The sequence below is a fragment of the Corvus kubaryi genome, unplaced genomic scaffold, assembly GCF_017639235.1.
Source record: "Corvus kubaryi isolate FWS band 111438036 unplaced genomic scaffold, C.kubaryi_AGA036_p1.0 37256, whole genome shotgun sequence".
In the NCBI taxonomy this organism is placed as follows: Eukaryota; Metazoa; Chordata; class Aves; order Passeriformes; family Corvidae; genus Corvus; species Corvus kubaryi.
The window spans coordinates 1,073,854-1,098,487 of NW_024581076.1; the positions used below are offsets into that span (position 1 = coordinate 1,073,854).

General features: G+C 43.2%; 1 protein-coding gene and 1 long non-coding RNA gene across 2 annotated transcripts in view; one reads left to right on the plus strand and one right to left on the minus strand.

Moving 5' to 3' along the window:
* MAML2 (mastermind like transcriptional coactivator 2) overlaps window positions 1–24,634 on the minus strand; it is a 209,777-nt gene that overhangs the window by 108,846 nt on the left and 76,297 nt on the right. The gene's annotated exons all lie outside the window — the stretch shown is intronic.
* LOC121662525 lies at window positions 629–16,913 on the plus strand. The gene is made up of 3 exons (XR_006015315.1): window positions 629–938; window positions 6,803–6,932; window positions 9,674–16,913. It is a non-coding gene; the product is annotated as an uncharacterized LOC121662525 (long non-coding RNA).

Here is a 24,634-nt window from a genome sequence, read left to right on the forward strand (position 1 = left end):
TCAACCTTACCTTGAAAGGATGATTAAGGTACGTATTGGCATGTTCATTTAACAAACATGTAATTAAACTCCCTTCTGAGCTCTCAAGCACTGATGTTACTCTCCTGGAAGAGGCTGGCAGAACAAACAACATGTGTCCAAGGGACATGTATTGCACAACACACTACTCAAAGGTGGTCAGACATAACAGCAATGAGCAGGCAGTTGGTAAGAACTGAGCAGAGGCAAAGATGAAGTTTAACTAATTTGTGAGCAGTAGTGATGTTCTGAAGTTTTTCCAAGTCTAGCTCAGGTCCGTGTCTTTCTTCAGAACAAAAAAGGGAGACAGACCAAAAGACCCAAGGGCTAATGTTGCTTGGAAAGAAAGATGGAGCTGTAATCAAGCTGACTTTAGCAGCATGGAGAACTGCATCACTTCCTCTGTTTTCTACACAGACAGAAAAGGTCATATTTCTAGCTACTAATCAGTAGCTAGAAAGCAGCCTCAGGATTTAGTCTTGGCATCATTTCTGGAAAAGGTTAAGAAGTCAAAGTTTATTATTGTGACATTCTCTAATAATTAACTTATGGATGAGACACGATTTTTTATCAAGTGTAAACTGAAAAGGCACCTTCTTGTACACTCAGCAATCCGTAGTCATAGAGAAGTCTGGGAAATTGTTACCACTGCTTTGGTGTATCAATCTGAGACCACAAGAAAATGAAGAAACAGAAAGAAATAAGGTCTCTTCTGGTACCTGAAGAGATAACAGAGCAATGGTAGCTGCAAAAGATAAATTACTCTCCAGAAGGTGGAGATGGTTTGCAGATGCCCTTGTCCTCGAAGAAGGCAATGGAACAGGCTCTGGGAAGAAATGATTCCACTTTAAAGGCCAAAACTGGTGAATAACTCTTCAAACCTCTCACCCTAAGGAAGTGCAACTTTGGTTCCTATCCAGGTGAGCTATGGAGCAACGGAGCAAGGACATCAGACATGGTGGTAGGTTTTAGCTCAAAGGTTTTAGCAACAAAGAAAGCAATGGATGTTAGAGAGATTTTGTATGAGATAGGCTGCACTGCTTGTATGTTGTTGCTTTGAGTCCTTTTTGAAACCCTAAAAGCTCCTCATTTTTAGGAGCAATTTGGAAGCATAACTCCAACCATGCTGATATCTAGCATTTCACCAAAGCTAGTCTTTCCTCCTTGTTTTAATAGCATAGCTTGAGATTTGGGCTACGTTAGCAACTTCTGTGTGCAGTCCTGCTGTGTACTGCATGCATCTTATCTAAGGCAGAATTCGGCTGCTGGGCTGGGGGTAAATAAGGTTTGAATGTGTCTTCATAAGCCCCTTTCACCCACAAGTATCTGGCACAACAATGACAAGGAGGTCTTTAATCATTACTTCTGGTTGCTGTCATTGCTGTAGTTAGTGACTCAAATTTTCTCCTAGGTGAAACCTGACAGCAAAGCAAGTTGGAGAATGATTTTTGTGTGGAAAACAGTAGGGGGGTGTAGAGTAAGGTTGTGTATCACATAACATTAAATCATCTCCTGGTGGCAGACAGTGACTCTGTCTCATGTAATAACAGTCTGTTTGGTCTTAAATCTCAATGAAGCAGTCAGCTGTGCTGACAGAAAAAACCAAAAAACTTAGAGGGCAAGTGGGGCAAAGCAAAAGTTCCTCTGACTGCCTGAAAATTAAGCCCATGTTTCATGAAGGCAACACGAACAGTTAACACACAAGCATCATTTCCTTCTCCCTGTTGCTCTTGACCTGGTAGCCAAAAAACACAGAGCACATGTGGCGAATTTGATCTCTAGATAACTGCACTCAGTAGAATTGTTACAGTGCATTAGCATGAAAAATAACATACTGCACAGCTGCGTGAAAGTGGATCTGGTGCTTGTCACATGTATTTTAATAGAAGATGCCTAGGAGGTGATCTCAGAACAAACATGTCACAAAGCAAAAGACAGAAAGGAGAAAAAACACCCCGAATCTCTGCATGTTCTTAAAGGGGTTTTGATAGACAAAGTATAGCTTTACAAGGGTTGAAATAAAATCGTTTTAAGGTAGAAATCTCTGGAATCCTTTTTATACAGTGAACCTCAGGCACCAAGGGCTTTGGCAGATGAGCTCTAGAGAATCTTGCTGGGGTGGTGCAAGAGAGGCATCTTGCTGGCAGCCCATCCCTTCCCTCTACCAGCTGATGGAGGGGAATGTGGGTCAGTGCCTTGGCCACCTACCTCACTGTCTGCTACTGTGGGCTGAGCTCACCCTTGTCAGGGTACTGGGGACAGGAGTGGGAGAAGACCTTCCCTTCTGCAGACTTGTCTCCCAGGCAGGACAACCTCCCCAGAGCAGTGGGGTGGATGGCTGAGGCAACAATTTACCACCCAAGCAAGGTTCATCAAAGATTAACACCCTTAGAGAAACAAACACACTGGACTATCTTGGTTTGGGCCAGATTTTGGTTGCAACCTTAAATGTGCAGCATTTTCTCCGAGTCCCTAATCAGAATCATCTATGTATGAGCTTTTTGTTTCAAATTCTTGCAAAATGATTCTTCCCTTGTAAAAGACAGAAGGATGGTAGTTACATGTAAACAATAAATATTGCTATGGCTGCTTATCTTTGGAAGGTTCCAAACCTAACCTCCTCCAGTGTCTTCCCAGCAAATATTTTAGAGCTGTATCTTCCCCACAAAACCTTGCATTCCTCAACTGTTTATTGTCCGTGAGCTGATAACCTTGACAGTCCATTTTTACAAGGTCTCAGCTAAAACTTTGAGGGAGGTTGGCAATCTGTGTGAGCTTTCCAAAACCGTTGTCTTCCACACTCATCCATTTTCCAGCATAACAAATCACTGACTCTTTAAAAATCCCTTGTCATTAGCATTTTGGCATGTTTCACTTCAAGAAGACAAGCCAAGGAAACTCAGTGATAACATTATTAAGCTAGACAAGGAGCACCTGAGGATTTCAGCTCCTCTGAAGTATTAGGAGAGATTTTATTTTATTGAATGCTGTGAGTGTATTGGGATGAATACCTCTGTTTGCATCCTAGGAAGCTCCCTTAACTACCAGACAAAGGCTTCATCTGGCAACTTTAACTCAAGCCCCAATAAATATTTTTCATGGATAGAAAACTAAGCGTAAATGACAGATTTAGCTCAGGGGAGTTATGGTCAGGCCTGAACCACACTGACAGAGCTCTGCTGGGAAGCCGGAATGCTGCCTGCATATAGCCAATATAATAAGCCCTGTGACCTTCTTAGTTCTGAGCATTTGACAAGGGGATGAAAATACTGCATGAAAAGCAAATCTCTAAAAGCAAAATCCAGTACTCTGTTCCTGGGATGAACATGACCAGGTACTTCTATTTGGTGGGATAGCAGGCACCCCAGATGGTTTCTCTCAAGGATGCACACTCAGACACTGGGGTGATGGGTGACCTCTTTAAAAGAGGAAAAATAAAAGGGGACAATAGCCACCAAACTGAGGTCATTTAGACCACTTTACCACTCCTGAAAGATCCTGATCGTCTCCCCTTGTTTAGGGAGAGAGTGGGGAGAAGAACTTTTTTCAAGATTCAGGGCTCCCTTGCAGAGGACAGGAGAGGCACATGCTCCCAACACCCAAATTTTTCTTATTTCCAAAAGGGAGAGGCTGTAGCCACCATAATTTCCATGAGGAGAAGAAAAAACCCTCTGGAGCAGTGTTTGCAACGGTGGCTGAGGAATCAGCAAGAGAAGATGTGGGGGAAGGAAGGAGCCAGCATCCCCTGATTGTACCTACAGCTGCCCCCCTTTGGGGAGGTCTAGGCCCCTGTCAGACTCTCAGCGTGATTAGGGCTGTCATGTTGGCTGTGTGAGAGCTGGAGGCGCTGAGCAGCATTCGAGTCCTGCCAAACCTCTGCCCCTCCGGGGCACAAAGCCTCTGAAAGCTGGGCTGAGCCCACGCGTCAGAGGGGAAGGGCCCCACCCCGCGTAGTGCGGAGAGGAGCTGGGCAGCCTTGGGCAGGATTTCACTCTTTGGACTTTCATAAGGGATTTAGAAGCAAAGTACACACTTTTCAAAATGCTCCAGGAGATGAAGGTGGGCTGTGGGGCCAGCTGGGATTCGTGGCCTCAGATAGCCTAGGAGAGCTGGTTCTGTCAGTTCTGCTGGTAAAGTGGGGGAATGAAAGGGGAGAAGGCAGTGAGCCCACCACATTCCAGCAGAACCATGTCGAAATCAAAGTGTCTCTTTGAGGCTGCTCAGCTTTGCTGAGCCAGCAAATTCCAACAGAAAAGCACCATTTCCTGTGTTTTCCTCTGACCCAGCCTGATGCTGAGCTCCCTCACCCAAGATGAAAGTCCCACATGGATCTTGGAGCCAGGAATATAGTGTAGCAAACCCAACCAGTACTGAGTGTGGAAAGAAGAGGGCATGGGCATTGTGCAAAGAGTTGTCATGGGGGTAAAGCCAAAGAGAACAGATGATTGGTACTGCTGGAAAATCACATTACTGCAAGCCTTGCTACTGGTTCACATCTTCATCCCTTCCTTACACACAGAACACAGCCGATGCCAACGCCCATCACAAGTTGCCCAAGTGAACAAAACTCATAATTAAATGAACAGCAGTGTTATTCTGTGCACAGCCATCAGTGTGGCTGTGCAGGGAGACCTCACACTCTGCTGAACAACCAAAGCATGGGAGCCTCTGTGGAAGCAGAAGGACCAATTCTCCGAGCCTCTGAGGAAACTCACAGCCATACAACACCAGAGCATATATCTGTGGGACAGATCCCCATAACCTGGACTCTTAACTGCAATCACGAACAAAGTATCTTAGCCTCCAGAAATGAACGTCAACTACTGCAAAGAAACAGTTTTTAAGTTAAAGCCTTTGTGTCATTGCCTTGTCTCCTCTTCATTTAAGGGTATTTGTTTTCAGAAGGCAGCAGGGTATCCTTGCTAGATGTGTCTGATGGTCAGCATGCTGGGACTGAGTTCATTCGGAAATCAGGGGTGATTTCAAAATCAGGCTTCACAACAAGCAACAGCATTGATGAAGGACAAGGTGTGGGAGAAGGGGTCAGATCTGTGTTTGTTGAACATGCCAACTAAAGCTATGTTTGCTGAAGAGATCCAGGGCTCGAAGCCTGAACTCAGCTCTGCTAAAGTTCATCCCTGCTCCAGTTAGTGGAGGAAGGAGTTGGGAGCCCAGCAAGATCCTGTCTAGCTGCCTGCATGAACTGGGACAAATACCTCTGTTGTACATGCACTTTTGGGAATGTGTCATCCCAACAAACAAACACCTGAAGCCCAACCCTGTAGACTTTATTCAGGCATGGAATTCCTTACAGCTCAGCAGCAAGCAAATTCATGGGCAAAACATTGCAGAAGCAGCTCATGCAGTATTAAGTGGCATCTACGTTTACACAGCTATCATGTTGCTGAGTTACAAGTCATTTAATTTCAGAATGGATGCCAAAACTATTTGCTCCTGGAAAACCCAGACTCATTTCCAGGTGCAGGATATCACATTGACTTAAAGACAAGAAGGATCATGCCCTTTTGACCATTTATCCTGCACCACAAGCTGTATGAGCAGGCAGGGCCAGCCCCAAGGAGATGCTCTTTTTTCTGGTTGTTTCTCCAATCAGGGACCACCTCCCCACCTCTACATGTATGGGTGGCCTGCCCAGTTGCATCAGCCCTCACTGCTGCAGTCTAAATGTTACTGCATCCAATACAGAGCTCACTAAAGTCATTGCACAAAATCTCATTAAGCTCAGCTCAGTTTATTTTACAAACCAGGAACTGGCTGTGGAGACCTTCAGATCTCTCAGCATAAATCAGCCCCTGACTCAAGTGAGCTGGAGGTCTAGCTCACAGTAAATATAAAAGGCAGTGGAACCAGGGTAGGAATTGGGTGAAGGATGCCCTGGTACCATTGCCTCTCCAACACTGGGACTGGCAAGCTGCTGCTGACCACCAGGCTGCTCAGCAGTGTGACCACGCAGATGGATGTGTCTGCTGGGACCGACAGCAGGTCTGCTCAGCCCAAGGAATCAGCATGGACATTGTTCTTCAGTGGCTTCATCACTCCACAGGTTATCAGAGGGCTCCCCCAGCAACCTGCATGGCCCCTGCTCATGTGCTGCTCAGATATCACTTTCCTGCCACAGCCAGAAATAGTTTTCATTTAACTTATATGGGATTGCAAAAACTTCTGAGACAAAATAGAGAATAAGTGCAAGACAACACTCAACAACTCCACAGTTAAATGTCATTCCAGCTGCTTCTCACTCACGGTAGTTTAAATTGGGGCTGCATTTTAAAGCTATTCTGTAATTAGTTAAAAATTTGAAAGTGACCCGGAAAAATGGAGAAGTTAATCTCTTCTCTTAGAATGTGGGAGAGGGGTATCAAGTTCTGGGATTTCCACGTTTTCTTTTTTTCCTTGTTACCTTATTTCATTCAAAAGTGATAGCTTTAAAACACACTGATGGAAAAGTTATGCTGTTCTGGTATCTTCTAAAATAAATTTCACATTAAATACAGTATGTGTTAAAGGCATTTGGATTCCCAGGGAATGTGGGTATACATTTCACTTGTCCTGTTACAACTTCCTATGAATTTACTCAGCTGGCTTCAATAAAAAAAAAAAAAAAAAAGGTTAAAAAAAAGGAAAAAGAAAGGAAAAATCTGTGGGAATCTTTCTGTGTGTACATTACGAAGCTACTAGGCCTTTACACTGATAATTTAAAACCAGCTAAGCACATGTGCACAGATGGGAAAATCTGAGTAATTTGGTTTCATGTGCTTTCCAGCTTGCTGTAGATTTGGATGCCGAGCCCTGCCTGAATGCTGAACTCCCGAGTACCTCTCCAGGGACTTAGCATGGCTCTTGCAGAAGATAAAGCCAGGCTGTGGGACAGTCTTGTGGCAGGACCTTTCTAGGTAAGGAACCCATAGGTTGAATGCTGCTGCTAACATTTATTTCCTTGAAAGGGTCCAGCCAATGCCTAGTGGAGGTGCACAACTGAGCTATTTCTCCAGTAGTACCCGCCAGCAGCATTTTGCTCCTGCTTTCAGATGAGTTTTCCAGTGAGGGAGCTGTTGGTGCATGCTGTGATGGGAGCATCCCTGCTCGCTGTGCTCTGTGAGGAAGCCAGCTCATGTGCAAGGGGAGCAAGGCCCCTTTTGTGAGAGCCAGCCAAGTGGCCTGAGTTTAACATTACAAAAGCTATGGAGTGCTGTAGGGGCTGAGGTTCCATTTGCGAAAGGACCTTTCAGCTTTGACTCATAACTCTGATAATTTGTGCAGGGGTAATAGAACACAGCCGTCTGTGTGCAGAGCCCCCGAGTCAAGGGCTGAGGCTCTGGAGCAGCACTGGTGTGCCTGCCCTACAACCAGGCCCTTCCCCCTGCTCAGCACAGGGTGTTCAGCTACCCTGGACTTCATCTGACACTAATGTAAGGGCAGGGAGCTGGTGGTGCTGGTGCACAGCCCAGCTTGGATTTAACCTGAGTGGCTCAATGGGTGACAGTGCCCAGTTTTGCTGCTCTCCACCCATTTCTGGTAGGTCAGACAGGTGTAATGAATGATATCCCTCAGGCATATAGGATCAGGCTTCAAAAAGGTCTGGGAATCTGCAATGTAAATAGGCAACTGCACCCTAAGAGGTGCTTTACTCTTCTAGTCTGGACTGCATTGGCTCCTTCAGACTGGGTCTTTACAAAAGCTCCGTGCCAGCTGGCACCTAGAACCCCTTCAACAACATTTGACTAAAGACCTCTTAATCCTAGCAGCTCTCTACACCTTTAGGAAATTAAACCTCATTGCAGATGTAGACTGGAGGAGGTTAAATCTGGTGGAAGGGGGTTCCAATTGGCTGTGGAGCTGATGTGGCCAGGACACACCAAATTCTCTGGCTGGTGGCAGGCGGGATGCTGTGGTTAGCATCACGTTGACTGGCAGCTGGCTCTTCGCTCCTAATAAGGAGGTGCAGCTGGGCTAATTGGAGGCAGCTTTCAGCACCGAACAATGCTGGAACGCGCTCCACCACAGCGGCTGCGAGACAGCGCCACTGCTCTGCCCCACATCATACTCCGGGTGGGAGAGAGGGACATTAACATTAATGTTAGGAAAAGTGGTCAGCCTGTTACCTGAGTGGGTGACAGGCATTTCTGTGGCAGCTGCCACCTTGCCAGCACACTGAGAAGCACAGACCTCCGTGGATGAACCTGGGAGGTAGCTATGCTCTAAGCCAACAGACTGAGTGTCTTGTCTTGGCAGCAGCCTCATATGGAAACCTACAACACACAGCATCCTGGCTGTATGCTGGCAACATTCTTCAGTGACCTCTAGCAGTGTGTTTGCAAAGGGTGAAGGCACATCTGTAAAATGTACTGCCTCTGGTTCTGTGCTGTAGTCCAAAACAAGCTATTGAGCAGCTGGAGCTCTTGAAGGAGCACATATCCAGGTATACGTTCTCCTTTAATAATTCTTAGGTCTTAAAAAAACTATTTATAGATCTCCCATTTACCGAGTGTATGATTTCACTACATGGCATGCCTTCCATTTGGTTGCATTACCATTCTCAGCCAGACATCTACAGCTGTTTTACAGTTCTAAAAGCTCATGGAGAAACTCATCTAAGCTTGAGCAGTGGGGAAGGTCATTCCACTTCCTCTGATATTTTTGCAACACTCATGAAATCTCCATTCTTTTCAGCATTGACCTCCATTTTGGGAGTGTAGGAACCTGAGATCCTCTCAGCTGTGCTTTTGGAGGTGGCACCATTGCCTCTAGAAAAAATAAAAAATTAACTTGTGAGCCTCAATTACATTTTCTAACATCTTAGTGAGTTATGTGCAAGGCTTATGCTGGCTTTTTTAAATTAAGCAACATGTGCATTAGGAAGAAGACCTCATATACCACAAAACAAATGACTTCCAAATCTTTAGATCTTCTAATTTCTATGAGGAAGCTTCTTTCCTCTTTGTAAACACTGGAACTACTCAACAGAATAGCAAAATCCTTTCTCTCAAAACACATAATATTAAGAAATCCCAAAGAATATTTAATGTCCATAAAGCACCTTTCTGGAAAAAAGAAAAAATGCATTTTTCAGCCCTGTTTAATATCTTATGGAAATAATAGGCATTCATCTTTCATTTGTCTCTGTCTTTCTGAGGTCTTTATAGTGTTTTAGCTGTTACTTGCTGAATTGAAAACATAGGCTTTGACCAGAGGCTGGGTGGTGTCACTTGTCTGGCTGCAGATGTCACAGCAGGGGCCATATTTTCACTACATTACCACAAACAACACAGTTCAAACTGCATTTAATTAGTGGGTACCGAATACTGCTGCCTGCCTTCTCTTAAAAGCCCAGGAAACAGCCACGGGTAAACATTTCACCAAACAGCACAGGATGAGTTTAAGTTTTCATGAGCTACCTCAGCTGGTCCCTCTCAACCCCCTGCACCAACATCTGGGCCAGCTCCACACCCTTCCCTGGTGCTGAGGTAAGAGCTGTGGTGGCCAGGCTGAAAGTGATGGGCATAAGCCTGCCAGGTCACTCCACAGTTTTGTCTTTCCTAGCTCTGAGAGGCACCTCTTCCTCCCCCCCAGTGTCAGAGAAGGAAGAAGTTGCGGTGGCAACCTCCATGTGTTTTATGTTCCCCTCTTTTCACAGACACCATGTGCTGCCTTGAAACCCCCACATATCTCCAACCTCCCATGGGATCCTGTCCATGTTAAACTGGGAGTATGCCTGTGGCCTGCAAAATGCCAGCAATGATTATGGTGACCTGAAGCTTGGTGGAGCTGAGAGCAAGCTAAGCCCTTATGCTGCCCGTGTTAAGTCCCTCCCACAAGCACAAGGAGTGGTGGTGCGTGAAACCCCAGCTGAACAGCCAGCACAGGGTCATGGATTACTTTTGAAAGGTGACATTTCTCTAACCCGTGAAGCCATTTCGTTACCCCACATGTGGAGGAAGCTGCAGGCAGGACAGGAGAAGTGAACAGACATGAATATACACAAAGGGCAATGGAGTGGATAGAAGGGAAGGAGACTGGTGTTCTTCAGCTTGGGAAGAGAGGACTGTCTACCAACAACGTCAGCAAATGGAGCTGGGGAAGGCAGGACAGGTCATTATTTCTAGAATCCTGGGTTTTGATATCATAGATAGTGCTAGAGCATAAAGGCTGTTAGTCTTTAAAGATGTATTTTCATTTAAGCAAAATCTAAAAGCAGCAGAAAGTGTTCTCTCTGGGGCTTGGCAACTGCTGAAGCCTCATCCAATCTCACTACAGGCTAAAACTTCTGGAGCTGTTTGTGAAGGCTCAAGTGAGCACCTCCTTCTGCAGCAGCTTCCCTGGCATCTTCCTCTTTGGGAAGTGTAGCCTTCCTAACTCCTCCTCCAGCCATGTCCTCCAAATCTCCTTCCCATCTCTACTGGTTCTCATGAAGAAAAGACAAGCTGTTCCCTAAAGACAAGTTCTCCCCTCAAGAGACTTCTTCCCAATTCCAGACTTCCACTTTGGATCACTAAAACCTCGGCCTATGATAAGTAGGAGCAGGAGTCCTTCAAATAACTATCACAGAACTTACATAACCCAAAAGCAATTTTCATGGGATCCTATCGAAGAACAGCCACAACCGATGATGTGAGCTCAGTTTCCTGAGCACACAGCTGGTGGTTTCCTGAAAAGGTGACTGTTCAATCCCAAGCTTACTGCCATAGCAGGGCTGGGGCTGAGTCTGAGCTGTAAGAAAAAGAACTGTATAAGCTGGCAGAGGATGCTGCAGGTTTTTTTGGGTAAATCTGAAATCTCCTTGCTACCACAAGAGGACTGCATACTCCTCTGAACACCTGCTCATCAAAATACGAAGATATTTCAAATGCCTCCACGAAGGGAAATTAAGTAACTTTATATACTCCTAATCAGTACTTGCTTTCATGATAGTGCTAAACAAAAAAGGTGTGAGGTTTCCAAATGACAACACCGCAGTGGTAACTTGGCTGTAAGTACAGCCCTACAATAGCGTGCGTAGCACAACAGTGACCAGCTACCTGCTCAAGGTATAATATTGACATGTATTTCACAAAACCCCATGATTTGAGAATCTGCCTCCCAGGCTGTGCAAGCCTTAACATAACCCTTGAAAAGTCTCAGAGGAAAGAGGCTTCAGAGTGTTTTTAAGCCATTAGACATAAAAGTGGGGAAAAAACCCCAAAACCACCAATTGTGCAAATCAACAAAGTAACAGTCATCACCTAAGCTTTCCATTTGGAGTTGAAACCATTTGGATTTTTATCTGACATGCATGTGCAAGACAAATAACACTATGCATGTATGCTGCCCCTTCAGGGAATTATTAAATCTCGAAGCACCTCACCATGTTCATGGTCAGTCCTGCAGAAATGGTATTACAAACTGTCAGGCAAAGAGATGTGTCAGCCACCTTCATGAGAAACGAGACTGAGAAGCAGTGCACAATGTGGATTTGGTTATTCAGTTAATCTGGCTGCAATTCACCAACTTTCTGCCCCTGAATAAGAAGCATATAACTATTTTTAGGTCAAGCATTAACAATTGGGGCTACCTTATATTAGGATGGGAAGACAACAGATCAGTTTTTAAGCAGGGAAAATAAGAAACTCATGTTTCAGTCACATTGTGACTCAGAGCCAAGAGAAGCCAAAAAATTCAAAGATATTGGCTAACTCCCACAGAACTGCTTGCAAAGCCAACTTTTATCCCCAAGTGAATTTCTTCAGCAAGTTATAAGTCCCTAAACATGGCTTTTAAATGTTTCTTGCTGACACAACCTTAATCACAACGCTGCAAAAGCTGTATGTACATAATAATAATAATAATAATAATAATTTTAAACTAAATGTTTCCAGTGTTCAGAACTTTTCAGAACTCCAACAGATACCAGCATCTGAAATAAAATATTTAGGGAAGAACAATTTAACTTGGCTATGGTGACTAAAGGTAGTATATGCAGCAATGGTTCTGTATAAATATTGAATAAAAACCCCCAAAGGTCAAAATACACAGCCTAAGGGTTAAGTTCTGATGAGATGAAAACAAATACAGATGAAAACAGTTAAATTTTAGTGCTCAGAGCGAGGATCGTGTACCATGACTCTGGAGGTCTTTGTCTCACAGGTCTGTTCTTAGTGCTGGTAATTATTAAAAATTCTCTGAAACTCCTGCTTGAAGGGTCCTAGGTGAAAGCATTACTGGGGTAGACTGATATTTTAAAAAAGCTTAAGAGATTTTTCCCAAACAAGGAGATTGTCAGGCCAGGATTTTCTCCTTATCTGAATATGACTGAAAAGCCTGCCCTCCATTACCTCAATACCCTCCCATTCTGGGATTTGCATCCAGGAGAGACTTCGCACCCCAGAGCTGATGAATTTCTGAGCACTCTCAGAGCCCTGGGACTTCACTGGAGTCTCGCTTCCCAAATACTTCTGAAAATGAAGCTTCTTTTTAATTGTCCTACAGCATTTCTCATGCCAAAAACATCTGGGAAAGGCGAGAGCTGACAAAAACGCACCAACTTTTTTTTTTTTTTCACTCTCTTGCACATTGTTTGAAAGAGGTTTAAAGCTAAAACAAACTCCTCTGAAGCAACATGCAGTTCAGAGACAATGGCAGCAGCTGCAGATAGCAGAAGTTCATTCCTGTTTATTATATTCATTAAAACTGAAGGAAGAACTGTGGCAGCACCAGCTTAATGGTCATCTGAACATAATTATTGAGAAAGCATTGTTCTTTGGAAAGATGCAAAGTGTCAGACGGAACTTCACACCCTTGTCATAAAACCCCCACTTATTTCCTACCATTAATTGGATAAAATGGGCATTGTAGGATTGGAGGTGGAGGGAAATGGGTTAATGAGCATGTGTAGGAGGCAAATGACACTGGAAATTCAGTGTCTACAGAGAGTGGGCAGAGGAAACAAAATCAGATGTGAGCAAATTTCTGGAAGGGAATCGGGTCGACAAAACTCATGAGACAGCACTTTGTGTTCCTATCATCCTCGAACAGTATGAAAAGCAAAACTCTGGCCAGTTTGCACATGTGTTTCAAACAACAAGTCAAGAGAGAAGCAAAACTGAATCGTGAATCAAGGGACTGCATCAACAGCCGCAAAGAAAACTCCTTTTGAAATCCAGCCACATCCTTGCATCCTACAGCATGCACTGTGCAGGGGCTCCCATGGTGCCTTTTGGTACCATGAAATTCCCTCCATCTCTCTAAAAGCTGGGGCCATTCCTCTCCATAAGCACCAGTGAGCCCCCTCAGTGTTCACCGTCAGTCTGTCTTTAGTTTCCTTTCTCCTTTCCAAATCAACATTCACTGTCTTTTATTGGTTGTCTGATGTTGAAGGTGGACGGAGTTCTCATTGCTCCCCAAAAGCAGGCTTGATGCCAAGAGCAGAACGTGAGCTGGACTCCATCCCCTCCCCGTGCTGGCAGTGGGTGGATTTGCTCTTCAGGCTCTGTTAGGTCAGTGTGCAAGCTCCTGTGGCTGTGCCTGAAATCTGGGCATCCCTCCACAAGCAGGCATGGATGGTAAACAATTATTGAGTCTACAGGCCACCTCTTAGCTCTTCCATCAGTCAGTGCTCTTCAGTGGACAGATCTATGGGGCAGCAGCGTGGGAACGCATGTCCAGACCAAGTGCAGCAGCATCAGTCTGTACAGACCACCACATCCCATGGTTCAGGCTCTGTATGTGATCCACAAAGTCCATCCATGGCCTTGCCTGCCCAACCACAGATCTGCAGCACATTACATGCCAGAGTGTTGCATGGGGCTACAAGCTCAACCACAAATTCCGCTCCCTTCTCAGCCAGGACCCCCACTGATTCCTGTGAATGTTTTATGCTTCAGAGAAGGAACTGTTGAGCTGTTCCTGGACTGTAAAACTTATTTTCCTTAGCTGCTAAAAAAAAATGGCCTTCAGACTTCAGCTGGCCAACACCAACTCCCATTCCATAGCTATTCCCAATGTTCACTGCTATATAACACCAAAAGCAAATTACTGGCCCCTTTGGAAAAACACATTCTACCTTTCAGCAGAAAGAACAGATGTACTCCCTTTTTCTGAGACTGATCTTCCTTTGTTCCTTTGTGCTCTGTTGTTTCCGGTGAGTACCTGGGACTTTTTGGTACAAGGATAATTAGTCTTACCTTTCACTCTTATATTAGCTCATAATTTTTGTTTTGTTTTTTGTTTTCTGTTTTTTGTTTAAATTTATTCCTGCTAGTCTTCATGCACATGGAGTTGGTGCATCTAAGATAAGGACATCCAAAACCAACTTGGACCTGGTCTTCCAGTGCAATGATGTTTATATGACTGTGTGCTCACCTGCCTGACCAATTGCCTTCTCATCCCTTCCAGGATGTTCCAGAACTCTTTCCAGGAGTTCTAGAACACTTGGATAATTTCCCTTTAGTGAGAGGCCAGAGTCTCAGAGGTCACAGCTGAGGTTCTAGGAGGGCTTCCAAGCCCTCGTGAATGACCATCATGGTCCCTCCTGACAACACACAGAGATAAAGCCTAGGCACACATCAGTCCCCACGCTACTGCTCATCCCCTGGTTTCACTGCAAGGGCCATAGCCTGTTCCCAGAGAGGTCCCCCATGAGATGGCTGGAGAGCCAGGACTGCAGGTTGCCTCCTCAGGTGCTTTAGAAAATCTGATCATATATATCTTTTGCATCTCCAGTTGCTTTGGTTTTGTCTCGTCTGTCAGTTCAGATAAAATTCTGCTTGCTCCAGCAATCTGAGGGAGAGAATGCATTCCTCCACTCAGCTGGATTTACAGGGAGCCTTGCCATCATCACTACACTTGGCCTTCTCACTAGATCTCAGGAAGTCGCTGTATGTTATACAAGTAATTAACTGTGCTACAAATGCTGGGTGATTCCTAATTCCTTGCTGCCTTTGCTTACTGGGTTGGGTGTTGACAGTACTTGGAGCAAGAGACCCACACTTTGAGTATAAAACTAAACCAAAAGCTCTGGTTAAGGTTCAGATTTTAGGAAATTACAGACTGCAGTCCAAAACTCAGCTTTGAGCTGCTCTGTAGTCTGTGTGTTTCACAGCACTGAGGAATAAGAGTTCATTCACCATAATTCTTTCATACATGACAAAGTGGGAAATTCACCCTTCAGTCCTTCTGAAAGTGCACTCTGTGCTCCACATGCCAATTAGTGCTTCTGAAGGCTGCTATAATGCTGGAAAATTGCCAGCCAGACTCAGAGAAAGGCATCGCCTATACAGCAATCTCAAAGTGACCAAAGCTTGTTGAAGTAGTTACATACCTGTCTTCCCAGTCAAAAGCCCTTCTCAGATTGTGTATTATTATTTCCATCAAAATTAATGCAAATTTTTCAGTGGCATCCAAAAAGCTCTCAGTGACATTGTGAAAAGCAGAAATTTATAGTGTTTATTTTACACCATTTAAACCATCTCACTCACAAGCTGAATTGTGTGCAGAGCCGAGTGGGAACTTAGCACCAAAAGAAGAAGTGAGTTCAAAAAGCAAACAGACAGGTTCACAGAGGACTGACTTGGTGGTGCCCACAGGTGGTCTCACTACCTTGGTGACTACTGCAAACTGGCAATGTTCTCAAGGGAATGATCATCTCATTTCCTGCACTCTGGTCTAAAGATTCACTCCTGGTCTTTATGAGATATTGGGACCCAGTTAGACGGACTTTGCTTGCTACCTCCTGGGGTAGCAAGCTTCCATGTGTGCAGGATCTTGTTGTAGTCAGATGAGTTCATGACTTCTTACAAGAAAAAAAACTCAAAGAAAAATCTGAAATTAGGGCTCACTTTCAGCACATGTAGTGAGGGTAACATTCTTCAAACTATCATCTGAATTTCCTCAATATATTTCCTCAAAATAAGAATATTTTAATTTTTTTTCCATTTTTTTCTATAAACCATAGCCAAGAGGCCTCTGGGTATTTAAAAAATGGATTTTGAATTTTAATAATGTATTAATAAACTGAATAAAGGACATACAAAATTATTCAGTAACTCACACATTCCTTCTATTGACTTAAGCTGAAAAGGACTACATTCTAAAAAATATTTTTAAGAAAAACGTTATTTCGTTCTGTTTTTTAAAGGGAATGTGTGGGTTATTGGGGATTTTTGTACCTTTATCAGTCACTTTATTCAGATAGTGTTGCTTTTTTAATCTAATTTAAATACAGTGTGTTTTTCTTTAAGAATAAACATATTTATGTTACATTTAAAATCTTGAAATCTTTTATGTGAGACCGAAGCAATCTATTTCTATAATTTAAATTAAACACAAATAGCATTCAGGCAGTGCATGCTGTTACTGAAGTTTTAAGAAAGTAAAACAACAGGCTTCGGGGAAGTCGCTTGCTGAGCACCTGGAACAAGAATTTGCTGAAGTGATAAACCAGCACTTGACAGCTGCAACTTGTTCTGCAGGTGCAGAAAGCACTTCTTCCTCTCAGTTCCTTCAGCATAGTTCAGTTCAGTAATTACTTCACTCAGTGCTAAGACACCACTTGAGAAATAAAAAAACCCAGAAAACCAATTTTCCCTCTCTAGTTTAGGAGTAAAAACTATGTACAAGATATTTTCACCCACAAGTTCAAAACTGAAGGACAAGATGTCCTTAAATAATCTGTCCAATCCCACCCCTAAATAAATGTTTTCTATCATTTAATACACTAAATCAGTTTTTTTTTTTTAATAGATTAGTTTTGACATACTTATTCTTGAACTACCTATCATATTCCCTTAATAACATGAAACCTATTATGGTGTTTTAAATGTTTTTTTGTATTCTGACTCTGTGCATGTGACATTTGATAAAAATTACCAAAAAATGTCAATAATAAAAATGGACTTATTTCACAGTGTTGTCTCTTATAGGTAGTATTGAAATCTGAATATATACGTGGTATTCTATGGCTTCAATGTGTATGTATTATATAACCTCTAAATTGTTAAAACCCCCTCAGTTTTAGTGTAAAATCCATTTTTAGCTGCAATGTATTTTAGCTGTTGTGAAACAATGACTTCAATTTTTCATTTGGGAAATACCTAAATTATCCAAAGCAAACCAAGACCTAAAAAAGATTATTTAAATTAAAAGTTTTTACTTGCTGATTTAAATAACAATTGTGACCGGTACTTTAACTCATTCTGTATTACATGTATACATTAATATTGGCAAGCCTTTATCTTATAAAAGAGGCCAAATTTCTAGTACAGCCAGTAGATACATAAGATGGACTTTATAAAAAACCTCAACAACATGAAGTCAAAGTTGTTGTGCCTTTTTTTCCACCACTGGCTATGAAAGGAATCCTTGAAGGAATGAATACTGAAAGTTAATACTGGAAAATAACATGAAGAATAAAAATTATACAGTTAATTCTATATTAAAGATTAAAAAATTAAAATACTGAAGAGGGAAAAATAATGTTTTCATATGCATTTGGGAAAGGCAGAGATGATGGGGTAAGGGGAAAATGGGTTTACATGGCCTTTGCTTCTGTTGCATAGTATAGAGAGTCAGCTCACAGAGGAAGAAGAAAAGGTGGGGATTTAAAAAACTATTTCCCCACTGAAAAGCTTTATCATCTAGAAATGTGTACATGAGAATTTCAAGCTGCTACATCTTTTGCTTTCACTGTTTCATAAATCACTCTGCTCTGATCTCACAAATACTTCTTGCTTCCTTACAACTTGCAGCACTTTTTTTTTCACTGCAGCTGCAAAATCTATAACTCCAAAATCACCGAGGTGCTGCCCTTTGAGGGGAGAGGGGGAGGAGGGAGGGGGAATCCATTTGCTTTGAAGCCCTGTGCTCCTGAGGATGTCATCCTGATTCCTGGCTGGCCTGTCTCTTAAGCCTGTTAATGGGTACTAAAAGAACTGTCAAAACTTCCAGTGCAGTGCAGCAGCACATACTCCAAATCCCATGAACGTAGCTGGTTTGGTGTGATAAAACAAGCTAGAAACAGAAATGCTCTTAGTTAAATTGAGCTGAGGTTTACAATGCTTCACATTGTTCCCTTTCCACAACCACACCACCCTTTCCTGAAAGCACTGGTGATTATAAAGATGACTCTTGAATCACCTAGTTTGGTCTTCTGGTTTATCATTGACCAAGTCCTCCTACACGGAGCCCAAAGATTTCAGTTCACTGGTGTCCTCAGGAGAGACCAGCAGGTGGCCCAGGTGGAGGACAGAAGAAAGTCAGATGCTGCTGGTGGTGACTAATGAAATGACATCTTGCCTCGTGACTGCATGATTCAAAAAGCCACTTAAACCTTCTCAAGCGTGAGCATCAAGTCTTACTTTCATCCATCTCCCCATCTCTGCTATAATGTCACATACACTTTATGGTCCCCAGCTTGCAAGGTGGTCCCTATAGCACACAGAAACACACCCATCAAGGACTCAGGTAAAACTCAAGGTTAGAAATAAAACATGTAATCAAGAAAAAGCAGTGCCTAGAACTAAGATGAGAGAACCCACCACAAGGGAAAATATCCACTGCATAGGTTAAAAGTGGGAAAATATTCCCTCTTCCAAACACAGTACTCTGAACTGCCCAGCAAGAATGTCATAGAGGAAACGCAGGGGTAATTCAAGTATTCACAAGGCAAAGGGTAAAGTCCCCAAAGTTAGAAAGATAGAGAGAAAACCAAAGACCAAAGGCAGCTGCAGCACAACCAATTTGGGATTTTTTTTACTGGCCGCCTGGGATATATTAGCACAAAAAACAACTTTAGGTCATATTTTGCCTCCTTTGCTCAAAATATATAACTACAATGGAATCAAATGCTTCATGGCATGCTCTTAAATGCAAGATTCAACTCCAGTTTACAGAGTCAGGATTCAGTGGGTTTCCTCTTCTCCTCACACCTACCTATGGCATTTCCAAATTAGATAACAGCAGATTATGCTAAGAAGAGCCTGATTCACCTGGTAAGGTAAAGATGCAGCACTGCCCATTTTACAGCACTCAGTGCAGCATGATGATGAGTTCAGTGCACTTTGGGAATTCAATGCCTCAATTTCTCATGGAATTAGCCTAGGGCCTGGAGCAAAATGCTGTGGGCTTTTGGATAAAACACTAACTGCTGACAACATCAGCATCCTGCCTCACTCAGGAGTGCTCAGCAGAGCAGCCTGCAGGTCCTCTGAAAGCAAGGGATCCTCTAGGAGCATGTAGGCTGCTTTCATCCCCCCTTAAAAAGTAAATGCTATCATAGGCACTTCATAGTATAGTGCCATGCTGTTCCTCCTTGTTTTAAACAACATTTTAAGCAATAAACCTGTGCTGGGTGCTCTGTGAGTTAAAGTCAGCTAGCAGACTTCCACCTAGATGAGCAGGCAGCAAGGCATGCTTGGGAATGTAGCAGGCCACACCTCAGCACAGTGGGTTTGGGTCATAAAGTGAAATCAAATTAGCTAATTAAGGAGATTCTTTGTTCCATTTCATGGAAATTTAAGAGGCACCACATCTTTCTACAAAGCTGGACATATGTTCATAAAAGTGAAAGTGCCAATACCCCTACATTAGATAGCGTCCTGGCCACAAAACAAAGAAATCCATGCATCCTCCACCCTTTTATAGGGGAAGCAGAAGTCTCTCAAAAGTGTAGTTAGAGTTGTTGTGGGGAGAGAAGAAGGGTGGTTTTACCACTGATGTCACTGCCAGCATAAGCCTTTTATGGTCATGGCTTAGTAGTTGTATCTCTGCTTCAAAATCAACAAAGAGCAGAGAAAAAAGGCTTGCTTCCTCCTTGGGAAATGGTGTACATTCAGGGAGGAAACTGCCTTCCTGTTTTCTCCATAATTGCAGCTTTGCATGGTTTTAGCAAGTTCCACAATTTTAAGCCTCTTCCATATGGAACATGTTCCTCTAAACATCTGGCTCCTTTTTTATTGCAGTGATAAAACAGATTTATTTTCCACAAACCGTATAAAATATTACTTTCTCAGTGTACGGTCTACTGTGTCTTTAAAAGTAAAAAATATGCAAAGAGATAAATAGTCTTACATTTTTTTTTCTTTTACTAGTACCAAATCCTTTTCTAAAGCAGACTTAAGGATTAATTCTGAATCTGGAAAGAAAGAAAGCAAGCCTGAACACCTACATTTATTATCTCAAAGTTTCTTGATGCAGGCCAGTGATACAACCTCAAATCAAAAAAGAGCTGTAAATCCAGACAAAGCAAATTTCTTAGATCCAGGTCAGATTAGAATGTGTATCCCTTACACTATACATATCCTTAGCCTATACATATTGTGTTGTAACTATCACTGGAAGAGAATGAAATGCTTTGATTCGTTTAGAAGTCATCTGTCTAATTTGCCTGAATGATACTAGAAAAGAATGGGTCTTGCAAAGAAAATTCAGAGGCCTGTACAGTAAGAAAGAGAAGAGTATTGTTTGATTATCTAATGGCAGTTGGGCTGCAATGTCAAATTTCAGTGGGCAAGGCACTCAAGCAATAAACCAGGAAAAAACCCATTATAAATCAACAGATCTTCTTGGCTTCCCATTCCATTAGCTGTTATTTTTAGCTGTACCACATGCATGGCTAAGCAACAACGCAGCAGAGTGCTCCTCCTGAAGTTTTAATCTTTTCCTCTGTTCTGTACTTCACCTGCTGCTGTCTGAAATAACACAAGGATTCACTGCATGAAACAAGACTAAAAATGAGCTGTAAACAATCTTGTGAAAGATCTGGCCAACACAAGATACAGGGATGTAGTCCAACAGTGGCTTCTGTAGGGAGTGGAAAAAAAAAATGAGTCATTTTCTAGATGCTTTGACAAATACTGAAGTGAGCAAAGTCTGGCTTCATGCATCAAAAAATGGTGATGCTTTACTCCTCAGCCGGCAGCTTGAAACCATTTCCAGATTTATGCTTCCTGAAAAGCCCATCTGCCCCTGTGGGATGCAACCAACAAGGTCAAAAGTGACTAGGGTTGGGTCATTTACTTGGGAGAAGAACAGGCATGAGAAACAGTGATAAAAAAGAGGGTCAAGAAATGGGAAAAGGTTTCATAAGGCATGCAAGCTGCATGAGCAATGCTGTCTGGAGGTCCCTGTGGTGCATTCCTGTGCCTCACCACAACCTAAATGAAGTCAATAAGCCCAACCAGCTGTGCTCACTATACCTCACATGCCAGACCTGCTCCTGTGGTCAGGAGGACCAGGACTGGGGTGGTCCTCACCAGCAAGACAACACCTGTGTGGGACAGCATCCTGGTACCACCCTGTCAGTGCCCTTTCCAGGTCCTTCTGCACTGGTATCCCGCACCTCCTAACAGAAAGTTTGCTCCAAAATGTTAAGGAAAGAGAGCACAGCTCTTCATTTAAATGAACACTCCATCCTTGAACGTGCAAGACTTAAATTTGCATCCCGTGAGTCTACAGTCAAAGCCAAATCCAGGCCACCCAGGCTAGAGAGTGACTCAAAGCTGAAGTGAAACCAATTGCTTCATGTCCTTGCTCAGCCTGAGAGAGGGGTAGATGTAACCCTAAACCATTTCAGGAAGGGCTAAATCCCATAAAAAAGGCACTGGTCCCATCACTGTGATGGCACCAAGGGTCTGCCATCTAATCTTCACAGGTGAGAGTTTGTGCATTTTTAGGTGGCACAGCCACAGGTCATCTGTGTTCCTCAGGCCTCACTGTCCTACTGAAGGGAGGAGACAGGGCAGAGACTTTCCTTTGGTTCTCCACCATCACATGCCAGAGGGGATCCCTGATGACAGATACAGACCTGCAGGTGCATGTGTCCTGCCTGGAGGAGTCACAGTCTCCCTCCTGTATTTCTAAACAATAATTAACTCCCAGTCTAACTCAATGCAAAGTTTTCTTGCAAATAATTGCTATTTTTTGGGTGCCTAACAGTGACTGTGTAATGCAGCAGAATAACGTGAAAAGTAATTCACTTTAAGTAAATAACACCCCTTTCTCCTTAAACGGCATTTGCTACCTTCTCCCCATAACTGTTTCATTTCAAAATTAATATATATATTGCATGAAAAACTTATTAGAAACCATTAGATATCCTCTTACTAAACACACCCATTTTGTAAATTACCTCAAATTTACTTAATTTCACAGTACAGACAAGGAAGCTGCTAGTGGAAAATTACCAGACATAGAGAGACCTCCTTACAAACTTTACACCGATATTTATCATAATCACTTTGGATATCAATGCTACTTTTCCTAATGTTCAGATAAAGGTAAATGCATGTACCCAGAAAAAGCACCCTTACACCTCAATGGTTTGGAATCACCAATACTTAGAGCCTTGTTTCCATGTGAAATAAGTGAATGAGTAAAACCTCTCATAAACCTACTCTCTGAAATGTAATATCCTATAATTTCTTTTAATCTGGTCCCAAGCCACCAAAGGAAACTGAAACACAGTTAAGTACCATAGGACAGGTTGCCTTCAGAAGATTAGGAATCTTGTTGCAGGTTTGCAGGCTATACAAGTATCTGATTCAGAAGTTGACGATCTTGCCTTGAGATAAGACAGGGCTTTCCCCTGCTGGAGAGGCAATGAGCAGAGAGAGGTTTATGTCTGTTGTACAGGTCTTTCTCCCAGTCTGAGCTGGAAACCTTTGCTGTGACCAGAAAGAAATCACCTGGGTTAATGAGTGGTTTTGTTTAGACTGTACAGTTTTAACCATCAGTTGCACTAGAGAGGTAGCATCCATGATCCTGACCCTCTCGAAATAAGCCAGATGTGCACACTCCATTTAATTGACAAAAAGTACAGATTTAACTCCTGAACCTCTCCTTCACAAACTGGGGCATTTCCTGAAGTCATACAAATTATTTCCTACCTGACACAAAGCTTACATCCCGAGGGAAAGCCCAAGTTCTCTCTGTCCTCTAATTTCAAAGCCCGGCACTGCCTTGAGTCCCAGGTTGGTTTATGGATTTCAGGAGCAAAACTACATGTGTCATCCTGAGAAGAAACCTAAGAAGAAATGACTCAGTTTGGTGTTCCAGTGTGCCAGCTCCTTGCTAGCTGCAACTGCAAAAGACATGACCTAGTAGATGAAACATGATCCTTCTAAAAATTAGTAGCACTGTCATAAAACCAACCAACCAACACCAACCCCCCCCCCCCCCCCCAAACCAACCAACCAAATGCAAACAAACAAAAAACCCAGAAGAGCTATACTTTTGTGTGTAGTTGTGCTACTTCAGGTGAGGCAGTTCCTAATAACCAGAGACAAGGTAGGTGGCATTTCCAGTTCAGTCCCAGTTTGCACAGGGTGAATATGGGTAGATCTTTTAGGTTTTCCATGCCTCATTTACTGTTTTGACAAACTTGTTCTGAGGGTGTCATGCTGATAAACTCACTAACATAAGGAGACATCTTTGTATTCCTTGGATAAAATGACTGGGGAAGTGGGAGCATGCCATTAGCACGTTTAGGTAATGAAGTAAAGAGTCCTCAGCTGGTGGGAGGAATTAGCTGGTGTATGTAGAGCAATTTTTATGTAAACTGGATCTCAGAAGCCTATAGAGTCAGAGGCTATTGATCACTTCACTGTATTTGAGATATCTATTTTAATCCATGTACAATGAAATGCAGTTAAGAAACTCAATTTAAAAGGCTGGATCCTGAGTCTTTGCTGCAAGTGCAAAAGGAAAGCCAAGTGTCTGTAAAATGAAGCCCTCCACTTTGCTAGTGCTTCATGTTTCCTTAGTATCAGCAACAGTGAGCTGGGTTTTAAAGCCAAGTGAAGTGGCTGCCCAAGACTCACACTTCTAAACACATAGGAGAGTTCGGATGGGCCATATGAGCAGAAGCCTGGCTGGTGAGACAACATCAAGTTGACCAAGTCACTGAAAAGTTTCTGTGTGCAAGAGATCCCTGAGACTGGTCACAGTCTTTCCCTGCCCAAGGACCAGTGTTGCCCAAGGTTTTGAAAAGCAGATCATGGAGGAAGAGAAAGGCCAGTGTGCCCTCAGCAGAAGTGGACAATACGGGCCTCGCTGTGACACAGAGAGAAGCAACATTCAGTGGGGTGGAGACATGTTCCAAAGAACCCTTGAAAAGGCTACAAAAAGAGGAGCAATGGTTAGGCTTGTGCTTAACTCTGCCACCTTGGCACCCTGCCTTTGCTGCTTCCCAGTTCTCTTTCCATACCTAAACAGCCCTGCTGATTGTGCCAACATCTAGCATGGGACTGAACCTCCATCCTTGCCCTACACTACAGTCCTTCAGCCAGTGGGGAGAGAATCACCTCCCAAGGGCAATTCAACCTACCCAGGCCAAGCACTTTCTGAACACACAGTCTCTCTGACTGCTGAGATAGTCTAGAAAAGCAGCTGAGACAAATGACACAAGTTTCTGATCACTGAAATGAAGTAAATCCCTCCTTCCAGGAATGCTGAGGGGAAATCTGACTTCACCGAAGTTCACAGTGTTGCAGTGGATGGACAGGAATTGCTTTCAATCCTATCTGGTGGTCCACACTTCATTACTGTTCAAGTGCAGTGAGCTTGACTTTAATCAAGCAAGATACATTCTATGTTGTTGGAGGCAAAGACTGCCTGTGTTTTCACCCAT